At 47.9% G+C, this 12,828-nt stretch overlaps 1 protein-coding gene and 1 long non-coding RNA gene across 2 annotated transcripts in view; one reads left to right on the top strand and one right to left on the bottom strand.

The window, feature by feature from the left end:
• Window positions 1-1,182: 1,182 nt before the first annotated feature.
• LOC121022001 (uncharacterized) lies at window positions 1,183-9,989 on the bottom strand. The gene is made up of 3 exons (XR_005786771.1): window positions 9,803-9,989; window positions 7,376-7,548; window positions 1,183-1,700 (listed from the first exon to the last, which is right to left on the bottom strand). It is a non-coding gene; the product is annotated as an uncharacterized LOC121022001 (long non-coding RNA).
• A 92-nt stretch (window positions 9,990-10,081) lies between these two features.
• The window catches only part of BID (BH3 interacting domain death agonist), a 27,374-nt gene continuing 24,627 nt past the window's right edge, over window positions 10,082-12,828 (top strand). The window contains exon 1 of the mRNA XM_040462587.1: window positions 10,082-10,206. The gene's annotated coding sequence lies outside the window, so the exon portion shown is untranslated. The remainder of the gene's footprint in view (window positions 10,207-12,828) is intronic.

Here is a 12,828-nt window from a genome sequence, read left to right as displayed (position 1 = left end):
CAGGCTCTGTGCTGCCAGCGCAGAGCCTGCTTGGGATTTTCTCTCTCCTTCTGTCTCTGCCACTCCCCTGCTTACTCTCTCTCTCCAAATAAATAAGTAAACCTAAAAAAAATAATAAATAATAAAAATAATAATAAAATATTTTTAAAATGCCGTTGGAATTTTGGTAGGGATTGCATTGAATTTGTAGATTGCTTTGGTTAGTATGGCCATTTTAACAATATTAATTTTTCTTTTCTTTTTTTAAAAATGTTTATTTATTTTTGAGAAAGAGACAAGAGAAAAGACAGAGCACAAGCTGGGGATGGGCAGAGAGAGAGGGAGACACACAATCTGAAGCAGGCTCCAGGCTCTAAGCTCTGTCCGAGCTGCCAGCAGAGAGCCTGACGTGGGGCTCAAACTCAGAACTGCAAGATCATGACCTGAGCCAAAATTGGATGCTCAACCGACTGAGCCATCCAGGTGCCCCAATAATTTTTCTAATCCACGACCATAGAATATCTTTCCATTTATTTGTGCCTCCTTCAATTTCTTTCATCAATGTTCTACAGTTTTCGGAGTATAAATCTTCTAACTCCTTGGTTAAATTTATTCCTAGGTATTTTACCTCATGTTTTTACATTCTCAAAATGTAAAAAATCAAACTACAAATTTAAACAATAGAAAAAATGTAGGAGAATATCTTTGTGACCTATGGGAAAAAAAGACTTCTTAAAGTATACTTCAAAAGCACAGACTAAATAGGGGCACTTGGATGTCTCAGTTGAGCATCTGACTCGTCATTTCACCTCAGGCCATGATCCCAAGGTCGTGGGATCAAACCCCCGCTTAAGATTCATTCTCTCTTGGGGTGTCTGGGTGGCTCAGTTGGTTAAGCATCCAACTTCAGCTCAGGTTATGATCTTATGGTTTGTGGGTTCGAGCCCCACGTGGGGCTCTGTGCTGACAACTCAGAGCCTGGAGCCTGCTTTGGATTCTGTGTCTTCCTCTCGCTCTGTCCCTCCCCTGCTTACTCTATCTCTTATAAATAAATAAATGTAAAAAAAAAAATCTATTAAAAAAAAGAAGATTCATTCTCTCTCCCCTTCTACCCCTCTCCCCTGCTTGTACTTTCTCTATCTCTAAAATAAAAATAAATAAAATAAAAAAATAAAAAGCACAGACTAAAAGGGAAGAAATGGATGAATTTGAGAATTTTGTTTAATGCAGGATACCACAAAGTTAACAGGCCAAGAACAGATTGGAAGAATTTGTAATGTCTAAAACAAATAAGGGGCCTAGTATGTCGGATACCCGAGGAACTCCTGCAAACTAATAAGAACAGGATAAGAACCCAATGGATACATGGGCAAAGGAGTAAACAGGTAAATTACCAAAGGAGCGTTGAGGAAACAATGGTGCCCCCATCGTATCTCCTCTTCCTGGACGCACACACACACACAAAACTCTATTTCCTGGCTTCTTCGTCTGTAGCTATGTTGAGATCATGACATAGGCACTCCCACAGGGGATGTGAGTGGGAAGGCTGTGCAGCTCCTGCTGAGTCAGTCAGGAGTGAGCTCTGCACACTGTGTCCCTGTGTCTTTGCCAGTAGAAGTGAAAAACTCGTGACAATAGAGATCCCAGAAGGAGGGCTGCTTGGATCTTAGCATCACCTTTGGAGGAGGACCGCCGAGGAGAGCCACTTGACCCATGTCAGACTGCGCAAGAAATACATTTTTGAGATCTTAAGCTCCTGAGGTCTCCTAGTTTATCACTGCAGCACAGCTATTGTGGCAGTCACAGAGAAGCACTGCTCAGACCTGCCATCAACAAAAAGCTTGCTTGTCAGCTGCTAGAAGTTCAGTTAGCCGACAGCCTCCGGCTGCGTGGCCTTCAGACCCTGCCACAGAGGCCATGTGCTTCCCAAGCATAAATGAGCATGGTGCGCCATTCTTTGCTCTGGAGCGACCTACTGGCATGGCTGTGACCTGATTAGATCTGCTTCATGGTCTGTCCAGTTCTGGTTCCTCCCCTGCTTCCTTTTACAGGGCTCAGACCTGTGTTGTGATCTGAAGGCTTTCCCTGTCCAGTCCTGCTTCTTCCTCTATCTTTCACAGACGTTATCTCCCCCGAAAAAACTTCTTGCTGTCCTGTTTCAGCGTCTGCTCCATGGAGGATGCAAATTGATACTTTTATCCTATCCTGAACAAGGATGCTCAGACTTATTGCTTATCATGGAACTATGTAAATGCACAAACAAAGTAACAATGAGATATCACTTTATACCTATTAGATGAGCAAAATCAGCAACAAAGATCATGCCAAGTGTTGGTGAGGATGGAGGGAAACAGGAGCAACAGGCCCTCCTGGTGGGAATGTAGAGAAGAACAACCAGTGGGGAGAGCGGCTGTGAGTACTCGGTCAATTTACCCATATGCCCACCCTGTGACCAGTAATTCTGTTCCCAGCGGGCTCTCTAAAAAATTCTCACTCAGGGGCGGCTGGGTGGCTCAACCGGTTAAGTGTCAGACTTCGACTCAGGTCATGACCTCGCAGTTCATGAGTTCGAGCCCATCAAGCTCTGTACTGACAGCACAGACCCCACTTCAGATCCCCTGTCCCCCCCTCTTTCTGCACCTCTCCCACTTGTGCTCGCTCTCTCTCTCTCCAAAAAAAAAAAAAAAAAAAAAAAAATCCTCATTCAGGCACAGAGGGACCATATTTGAAGATGTTCATTTGAAGATGTTCATTTGAGCAAGTTGGAGGCAATTTGGGGTTTGCATATATGTGGGAGCGGATGAGCAAAATGTGGGGGATGCCCACAGTGGAGTACTCTGTGGCACTTAGAAGTGACACACATGGAAACATGGAGGGATCTTGCAAATACTGTGCTGAGTGAGGAAAAAATGAGATCTACTATAATACCTACAAAACAACAGTATACTTTTTTTTTTACAAGACTTTATACAAACAAATGATATATGATACACATGTCATAAAGGCTGCCTCTGAGAGGGAAGTGACGCACATGGAAGGGGTGGGGGAAGAGAAGAAATAAATGAGAAACAACACAGGAGAGGGGACTGATGATGACCACATGCTAAGAACTAAGGAGATGGGGGCACCTGGGTGGCTCAGCTGGTTAAGTGTCCAACTCTTGATTTTGGCTCAGGTCATGATCTCCCATCATGAGATCAAGCCCCATGTTGGGCTCTGTGCTGTGAGCACAGGGCCTGCTTGGGATTCTCTCTCTCATTCCCTCTCCCTCTGCCCCTCCCCCACTCATTCTCTCCCACTCTCTCACTCTTTGAAAATAAATAGACTTAAAAAACAACAATGACAACAACAACAACAAAAACTAGGGAACATGATTCATCCAATGCAATGCATTTGAGATATTTTAAAAAGAAGCATACAGGGGCGCCTGGGTGGCGCAGTCGGTTAAGCGTCCGACTTCAGCCAGGTCACGATCTCGCGGTCCGTGAGTTCGAGTCCCGCGTCAGGCTCTGGGCTGATGGCTCAGAGCCTGGAGCCTGTTTCCCATTCTGTGTCTCCCTCTCTCTCTGCCCCTCCCCCGTTCATGCTCTGTCTCTCTCTATCCCAAAAATAAATAAACGTTGAAAATTAAAAAAAAAAAAAAAGAAGCATACAAGAAAAACATTCTTTATAAATAAATGACTTTTAATACAAGCTTACATAGTTCATATGTCCTCTGCTGGAGATCTGTTTTTTTTTTTTTAAGTTTATTTGTTTAAATAATCTCTACACCTAACGTGGGGCTTGAATTCATGACCCTGAGATCAACAGTTACACGCTCTTCTGACTGAGCCAGCCAGGTGCCCCTGGAGACTTGCTTTTTTGCATTAATCAAAGCACAAACAGGATTGGGGAAGGGGAAGCCAACAGAACTCTCTAAGATCCCTGAGATGTACCACAGGGAGAGTAGTCTATCTTCCTCCCTGATTCCACATGAGATAAAGTAGATGTTATTTAGTTCATCTTCCCCAAACCAATTTTCAGCCCCGAGTTGTCTTCACACAAAAATACCTTGGGCGTCTGGATGTCAGGTGGCCAGTAACCTCGATTTTCCAAATTCAGCCTTGAACAAGAAAGAGTATAAACAGTGCTCTAAACAAAGCTGTCACTGAGTCCCTCCCTACCAGTGCAGTGGACATACACAGGGCTGTGCAGGTGTCTGAAGCTGGAGGGGTCCAGGCCTGGGTTCAGTTTTCCTGTGAGACTGGGTGTGGATTTGAATATCACCCACCCAGAGACAGAGCCTGGAAAGGTCAGGTCATAACAGTTTAGGGAGGCCCAATAGCACTCTGCCAGAGTCAGCCATCACCGAGTCCTGTCAGAAACAGCCTCCAAGGAGGTCTTCAGGGATTCAGGCCTGAGAAGGAGGGAAAGCTTTGAATTTTTCTAAAAAAAGGTGAGCTTTGCTCTTGACCTTGGAGCAGGATAAGACAGGTGTGACCAGGGGCGCCTGGGTGGCGCAGTCGGTTAAGCGTCCGACTTCAGCCAGGTCACGATCTCGCGGTCCGTGAGTTCGAGCCCCGCGTCAGGCTCTGGGCTGATGGCTCAGAGCCTGGAGCCTGTTTCCGATTCTGTGTCTCCCTCTCTCTCTGCCCCACCCCCGTTTATGCTCTGTCTCTCTCTGTCCCAAAAATAAATAAACGTTCAAAAAAAAAAAGAAAATTAAAAAAAATAAAAAAAAGACAGGTGTGACCTCCCCAGGACCAGAGGTTCCTTCCTGTGGTAAGGAACGTAGGCAGTAAAAGGGAAAGAAACCTAGCCCCCCCTGACTGGGTACAGGTGACTCACAGCTGAAGGTGGTGTGTTAGTTTGCCATGACTGCCGTAACAGAATATGCATACCTGGAGGCTTAAACAACAGAAACCAACTCTCTCACAATTATAGAGTCTGTACGTCTAAGATCAAGGTTTCTTCTGAGGCCACTCTCCTTGGCTTGTAGACAGCTGCCCTCTCCCTGTGTCTTCACATGGCCCTCACTCTCTGGGTGTCTGTGTCCTGATTTCTTCCCATAAGGATATCAGTTATATTGGATTAGGGCATACACCAATGGCCTCATTTCACCTTAACTACCTTCTTAAAGAGCCCATCTCCAAATATACTCACATTCTGAGAGAGTGGGAGGTTAGAGCTTCAACATATGAATTTGAGAAGGACACAATTCAGCCCAACAATGGGTTTCAGAAATAATCATTTTCAAACAGTATTCCTTAAAGATGTTTTTGAAAATGCTATCCTCTTTCTGTTGCAAAGGGAACTTAGAAAGGGGGTTGGGGAGGCGCCTGGGTGGCTCAGTTGGTTAAGAGTCTGACTTCAGCTTAGGTCATGATCTCACAGTTCGTAGGTTCAAGTCCCACATCGGGTTCTATGCTGACAGCTCAGAGCCTGGACCCTGCTTCGGATTCTGTGTTTCCCTCTCTCTCTGTCCCTTAAAAAAACTAAGACAAAACAAAAAACTTTAAAAAAAAGAAAGGGGGTTGGGGTTTCAGAGGAGGAGCGGCCCAGCAGCCGGAAGCAACAGTGAGAAGCCTCAGGAAAAAGTGAAACCTAGATCAGACTGCTTGCTTAGCTTCCTACATACTTTCAGCCAAAACCTCATTGTGTTTTGTGTTGTCTTCCTTACTAAGAGCATCATTCTTTCCGGTTTATTTGTGTATTTACTGTTTTATTTTTGGATTAAGGTATTATTTTTACATATGGTGAAGTTCACCTTTTAGTGTAGAATTCTATGAGTTTTGACAAAAGTATACAGTTGAGTAACAAACCTGCAATGAGGATATAGAAATATTCCACCCTTCCTGGCTTCCCTTAGCGTCCCTCCCCTTCCAGTGTCTGGCACCCAGTGCTATGTTTTCTGACCCTATAGTCTTGCCTTTTTGAGAAGCATCACATTCTCTGTTTTGTTTTTGTTTTGTTTTGTTTTGTTTTGTTTTAGACAGAGAGAGAGCATACAACCGGGTGAGAAAGGCAGGAGAGAGAGAATCTCAATCCCAATGTGGGGCTCAATCCCATTATCCTGCAATCATGACCAGAGCTGAAATCGAGTGTCAAAAGCTCTCTTAATTTATAAACAATGCTTACAGATTTTAAAGCCTAAAGCCTAAGGCACCCGGGTGGCTCAGTCAGGTGAGTGTCCGACTTCCACTCAGGTAATGATCTTGAGGTTCATGAGTTTGAGCCCCCCCATCCAAAGCCCCACTTTGGATCCTCTGTCCCTGCCCTCCCCCCTCCCACCCTGCCGGCTGCCACTTCTCCAATCACGCTCTTTCTCTCTCTCTCTAAAAACAAAACAAAACAAAAAGCCCACAGCCTAATAGAAGCAGTGAATGAGAACTGGGGGATTGAAGCAGAGAGAAGCTACCCTGACTGCAAAAATCTAAACAGGAGATGCAAAGAATTTGGCAGCCAATTGGCATAAATCCCACCCTGCAGGACTATGTCAGTGGCCCCCTACAATGTTTAGGGTAAAATCCCAACTCCTCACCTAGCCTTCCCCCAAGCCTCCCTGCTGTCACCTGGCACTTCCTTCCCTCACCCACTACGCACCAGCTGCATCGGGCTCCTTCCGGTGGCTGCATGCTTACAGTACATGGCTTCCTGTGTCCAGAGTGCTCCTCCTCCTCCTGTCACATCTGCTCCCTTTTTTGATTTTCAGACATCAGAGGACCAAGCTCATTAGCCACCCATTAGTCACTTGCCCTCGCAGTGCCCTGTTTAGTTTTCTGCATAACAACTAACAGCACCTGATGATTTTCTTGTTGACATAGTTATTCTACCTGTTGAGCACCCAGCAGTACCAAGCACTGTCTGGGGACCAAGACAAGAGTATAGATAGAACAAGTCCCTGTCCTCCTTGTGGAGCAAATCACTATGTAATATTTCAGGTTGTAATAGGTGCTGTGGAGGAAATAAAGCCAGGCCTAGGGAAAGCACAGAGGCCATTGGTATTGAGGGAGAATAATAAGGGGACAGTGGTAGGATTTGAGCTTAAAGAGGGTGCAGCTCATATGGGACTTTGGAAGCTATTGAAAAGACCTTGGGAAAACTTAGAGGACTCTAAAGAGTGGAGTGACACCATCTGACTTTTATAAAAGGAGGAAGAGTACAGGGAGTGCCTGTTAGGAGGCTATTGCAATGATAGAGGGAGATGGTGGCTTGGATCAGGGTGCTGGTGGTGCAGAGGTGAGCCAGAGGGGGGCGCAGAGCTGCTGGGATGCACACACACTGCTGGCGGAGTGCAGGATGGCACAGCCGCTCTGAAAAACTGGCTGTTTGTAATAAAGTTGCACATTCCTCAAGCCGGTGACCCAGCAGTGCCACTCCTAGGTATTACTCTCAAGAGAAGTGAAAACATACATACACGTATGTCTGTAGGACAATGTTTGTGGCAGCATTACCGTGCCCATGATATTTGGGGACGTCATGGATCAGCAAGCAGATGTACATCTGTGGAGAGGGAGCACAGAGAGCCACCCAGAGCAAGAGCAGCATTTCACAGCACAGGAGGCCACGCTTGTGAAGATGACTGGAGGCCTGGAAAAGATGAAACTATGTTTAGAATCCTGTTTAAGGAGACAGAGAAGTATGTCATCCATCATTCAAAGTTTAGCGGTCAGAAGTGTTGAGGGTAATCGGAGAGTTGAGTAGTGTCAAGATGGGAAGGATTACCAGTTATATGCATTGGTTAGAAGCTAAACTCCTCCTGAGCCTGGGAACTGCTTCTTGGGGAGCATACTGTGGCCTGATTGGTCCACATACAGAACGAGAAACACATTTACAGTCCTAGAAATGTACTTGTGGTGCTAAAGTATCGGTGGCAGAAGTGACTTATAGCTTAGGTAGGCCAGCTGCCCAAATGAGGGATGTCTGTATTGTCTGTGACACACAGCCCGGGCCCCTCCAACTCTAGCATGGCACTGTATCTTCCTTGGCAGGGAGAAAGCATCCAGCTGGCACTACCCATGTGTCATTTGTTCTCTGGTCTCAGGTATCCTGTGCCTTCATAGCAGTCCTTATTGGAGGAAATCTATTTATTGGAAGAAACCTACTCTTGCTGAAACTTTATAGATTGTCCCCTTGATACCTCCTTCAGAGCCAAGATAAGCTGCACACAAAACCCAGGAATTTCATTTAAAGTTAGGTGCATCATAAGGTTGGGCTATCTTGAAGTGGTAATTGGTATGCCCCATTCTTTATGGAATTGTGAAATTAACCTCTATTGCTTTGGCTGCCAGAAACCTCAGAGACAGCCCCATTAAAAATATTACCTGGGGGGTGCCTGGGTGGTTCAGTCCATTAAGTGTCTGATTTTGGCTCAGGTCATGATCTCAGATTGGTGAGTTCAAGTCCCACAGTGGCTCTCTGATGTCAGTGTGGAGCCCACCTTTGGATCCTGTCTCCCTCTCTTTCTGCTCCCCCCCAACAATAAACATTTTAAAAATATTACTTGCTATTTATACTTTAATCACTTGGATATGCAGCTCTGATAAAAAAAAGTTAACTTGAAATACAGATAACATTATCTAAATTTAACAAACTATTTTCTGTGATTTTCATTATAATAGTTTTTAGTGGTTGTAAAATTAATGCCACAGTCATTTTAGAAAAATTGGAAGATACGGGAGCACCTGGGTGGCTCATTCAGTTAAGCATCTGACTTAGGCTCAGGTCATGATCTCACAGTTCGTTAAGTTTGACCCCAAGTTGGGCTCTGCACTGACAGCGTGGAGCCTGCTTGGGATTCCCTCTCTCTGTCTCTGTCTCTCTGCCCCTCTCCTACTAGCTCGCTCTCTCTCCCTCTCTCAAAATAAATAAATAAACTTAAAAAAAAAAAAAAAGGAAAATTGGCTATGAGGAATTTATTCAGGTAGATTGCACTTATAAGTACTCTATCTGGGCTCCTGGGTAGATCAGTTGGTTAAGTATCTAACTCTTGGTTTCAGCTCAGGTCATGATCTCACAGTTTGTGAGTTTGAGCCCCATATCAGGCTCCGTCCACACTGTCAGCTCAGATTCTGCTTGGGATTCTCTCTCTCTCTCTCTCTCTCTCTCTCTCTCTCTCTCAATCTGCCCCTCTCCCACATGCTCTCTCTCAAAATAAATAAACAAAAAAAATTAAAAGAAAAAAAAAAGAAGGGGTGCCTGGGTGGCTCAGTTGGTTAAGCCTCTGACTTAGGCTCAGGTCATGATCTTGCGGTTGGTTAGTTTGAACCCCATGTCCAGCTCTGTGCTGACAGCCAGAAGCCTAGAGCCTGCTTTGGATTCTGTGACTCCCTCTCTCTCTGCCCCTCCCCTGCCTCCACTCACCCTCTGTGTCTCTCTCTCAAAAATAAATAAACGTTAAAAACATTCTTAAAGAAAAACTGGAAAACAGAAGAAAGTGGGAAGTAAAATAAATCACTGATTTTTTAAAAATATAACCTTGTGATGATTTTTGGTTTTATTTCCTCCTAGTCTTTTTTTTTTTTTCTTTTTAAAAATTCAGTTCCTATTCCTTTGTTCAGGTGTAGCAACTTCCGTGACCCTACTTGATTTCTCATGCTTTTCAGAAACTTGCTTTCCCGTTTCTGTTTCTCTTTTGTTGGAGTCACGTGTGTTTCTCCTCTGGCTGTGCAGTTGTGGGGCTATCTGGACACATGGACTGGTGAATGGCTTCACGAGATTATTAGTGGGAACTACCACCCCCGAGGCCATTCCAAGACAGTCCGGGAGGATTCTAAAAGCAGTTCCACGCAAGGAACATTAGGAATTATCCCAGCATAGCCGGAATGAGTGGCTAAATAGCTACCTTGACATGGAGAACGGTGTGAAGATGGAAATGTTGCTATGTTGGGGCCACTGTATCATCGGCTGATGGGCCTAGCTGGAGTCAGGGTCCTCGCCCGGCTCCAGGCACCCCGGCTTTGGAACGAGCGCAACGCAAAAGCCTTCTAGCTTCCCTGGCCCCGCTCCGGCACCCCGCGGCTGAGCTTCACGGTAGCGGGAGGCTGGAGGCGGGCCGGGGGCGGGGCCAGCCGTGGCGGGCGGGCGGGCGGGGCCCGGGGCCGTGCCGGCGGGAAATAAAGGAAGTGGGCAAGCCGCGGCTGCGTACTCCGCGCGCCTCGGAGACTGCCTGGTCCCTGGTCTTTGGTCCTCGGTCCCCGGCCCCCGGCCCCCGCCGCCCGTCTCTTGGCTTCCTGCCGCGGCTGCTGGGTGAGTGAATAGCCCCCCTACCGCGCGCGTCCGTCTGCGCCAAGCTGCAAGTTTAGGAGCCCGTGCCTACCGGGTGCGGGGCTCGGTGCTCGCCGCCGGCCAGACCCTCCCAGGCACAGCCCGCACCGCCTGCGGCTGAGGGTTGGAGCTGGAGGGCGAGTGGAGGCACGGGCTGCCAGGTGCCACTCCACCCGAGCGCGCCGCGGGACCCCGCCTCGGGCAGCCTGCGGAACCCCAGGGTTAGAGCCTGCCGGCCCTCGGCACCCGGCGTCGGGTCAGCCTTTCACCCCGCCTATCGACCGCCTGGGCCCCCTCCTTGGGTCCTCGCGGCCCTGACACCGGCCGGAAGGACTCCCCCATCCCGCTCGGAGGAAGGAGGGGCTCACGGGGAACCTGGAAAGCAGGAGGGGGGCCCGTGCGCGGCTCCTTGATTCTCTCCTGTGGCCAGAGCGGTCCTCCGCTTGGGGAGGAGGCTGGATAAGGCTTTGTTGTCTCCTCTCCAAGCGAGTCTTCGGGTTTGGCCCTAGGCTTGTGGGGCCTTGGCCGGAGTGCGGTGGAGAGGATGGTGGGTGAGGACTTAAGACATCCTCCGCCCACGGTTCCGTTGACGGTTCTCAGTGAGACCAGCGGCTGCCGGGTCCAACCTCCGAGCTGAGAAAACCGACGGGAAGGGACAGGTTCAGGTCACACACCTGTTCAGCACCAGATCCGGAACCCAAATCCAGACACAGACCTTGGACTATGGTCTAGGGCACTTTTCCCAGTGCCTGGCTCATTCCTGAGGCCAGAGAACCTTAGAACTGTTAGAAATTACATGCATATACTAGCTCGTGATAGACATCAGTTTATTGAATGACTTAGTGACCCCAGGGGATCCTGGGAGAGCCCTAAAGCCCCCAGCTACCAAGTGGCTGGGCTAGCGGGGGTTTATTTATTCATTCATACCATAGTAAGAATGTGCAGCCTGTGCTGGGGTCCTGGAGGGACAGCGGGGGATGGGCTTGAACACAGCTAAGGTCTTCTGGGATTGGATTGGCCTGGGAAGGGTTGAGGAGCAGGCGGGGTACCCAGCACATAGTGCCCCCACCTTTTCACGCAACTGCCTAATTCCACTGCCAGGCTTATCTGTCTGCTCAAGCTTCACTTGATGCATCTTAGCTGGTCTGTCTCTATAGAAGGGGGAGCTAAGGGAACCTGCCAAAGGATGTGGTTTTTCCACATTCCATCTCCACCCATCTGGGGTGCATGACAGGTCTTGAGATGGGGAAAGCTCTCCTGGGCTTTGGTCTGTGCCATCTTGAGGCAGACCTTGGACCGGGGCCCTCAGAGTCCACTGGGAGTCATCAATGACTGTTCCTGGAAGATAATCTCGTTTTGGAGCTAAAAGGAAAGTGGGAGAAGGACTCCTTTGGTTTTAAAAGTTCAGTTGGGCAGAGCTCTAGTAGGGCATTGTTGGGAAGAGGGTAGATGTGAAGGCTTTCATTGCCACTTGCAATGTGTGAGTTCTGTCCCTCTTGCCCACAGAGGGAAGAGTAACTCACAGGGAAGAGGTACAGTGTCAGCACCCGCAGGAGGCCTTGTATAATACCTCATGGGTGGGGATTAAAGGCAGCCTTTTTTTGGGTGTCCTTGAGCACTGAGGTGCCTATGCTGTGCTGGGCATGGGGGCAGTATGGTTCATGAGGGACAGGGTGCTGTCTCTTGGGAATGGAGATATAGACTGGCAGCTGTCATACATCAGGATGCAGGCTTTGATAGTGTTTGCTGCAAAGGGCTTTGAGTGGGTTGCTGTTAGTTTTGTCTGTAGACATTAGGCCATCTGAAGTGGGCTCTGAAGAATGAATAGGAGCTTGCCAGCTGGGTAAGATGGGAAAGTGTACTCAGGGCAATGCAGGAATGTGGGGTAGGTGTGCCTAGGTGGGAAAGAGGTGTTTCTAGGTGGAAAGGGGCATTGCATGCCCTGCTTTGAGGCCTTGCCCAGAAAAGCTCACAGTGTTAGCCAACCTGGGAGACTAATTGGAGGAACTGCAGGTTCCACTCATTTGCAAATGAGAATGGCCTGTCAGGAGTGCTGAGGACGTGTGGAGGAGCAAGACCCTGGAGGATGAAGTCTTCTAGTGCAGGAGTCTTGGCTTGCAGAAGGGCAGTTAATGACATTTGAGCCGTTCTCTTTTTCTCTGGTGCTGATCAGGGACTGTGTATTTCTTGGTGGTAGTACCCAGGATGCTGGCTCTGGACTCCCAGCTCCTGAGAAGCCTCACTCTAGAGCTGTGGCCATTGGAAGTCCTTTCTGTGGTTGCACCTCTGGTCAGTCTGGAGCTTTGGGGTGTAGTGCTGGCCTGGATGCTCCCTCAGGCCAGCTGCCCACCCTACTGGGCCTCCTATGCATAGGATCCGATTAGCAGCCCCTTGGTTGGGACACCTGGCTGGCCACCCCCACAGGCCATACAAGTCCTTGCCCAAAGCCACTGACAGGTTTGAAAAAGGTGATTGAAGATGGTGATAACATACAGAGCTCATTGTGGGCTAGATACATGCACAAAGAACTTTATGTGTATTAGGTCACTTGGACATCACAGTAATCAGGGACTAGGTTATCATCTTTATTCTTCAGATGGGAAA

This window comes from Herpailurus yagouaroundi, unplaced genomic scaffold, assembly GCF_014898765.1.
Source record: "Herpailurus yagouaroundi ecotype Mexico unplaced genomic scaffold, PumYag 355, whole genome shotgun sequence".
NCBI classification, from domain to species: domain Eukaryota; kingdom Metazoa; phylum Chordata; class Mammalia; order Carnivora; family Felidae; genus Herpailurus; species Herpailurus yagouaroundi.
This window is presented reverse-complemented; position numbering and strand designations above follow the sequence as displayed.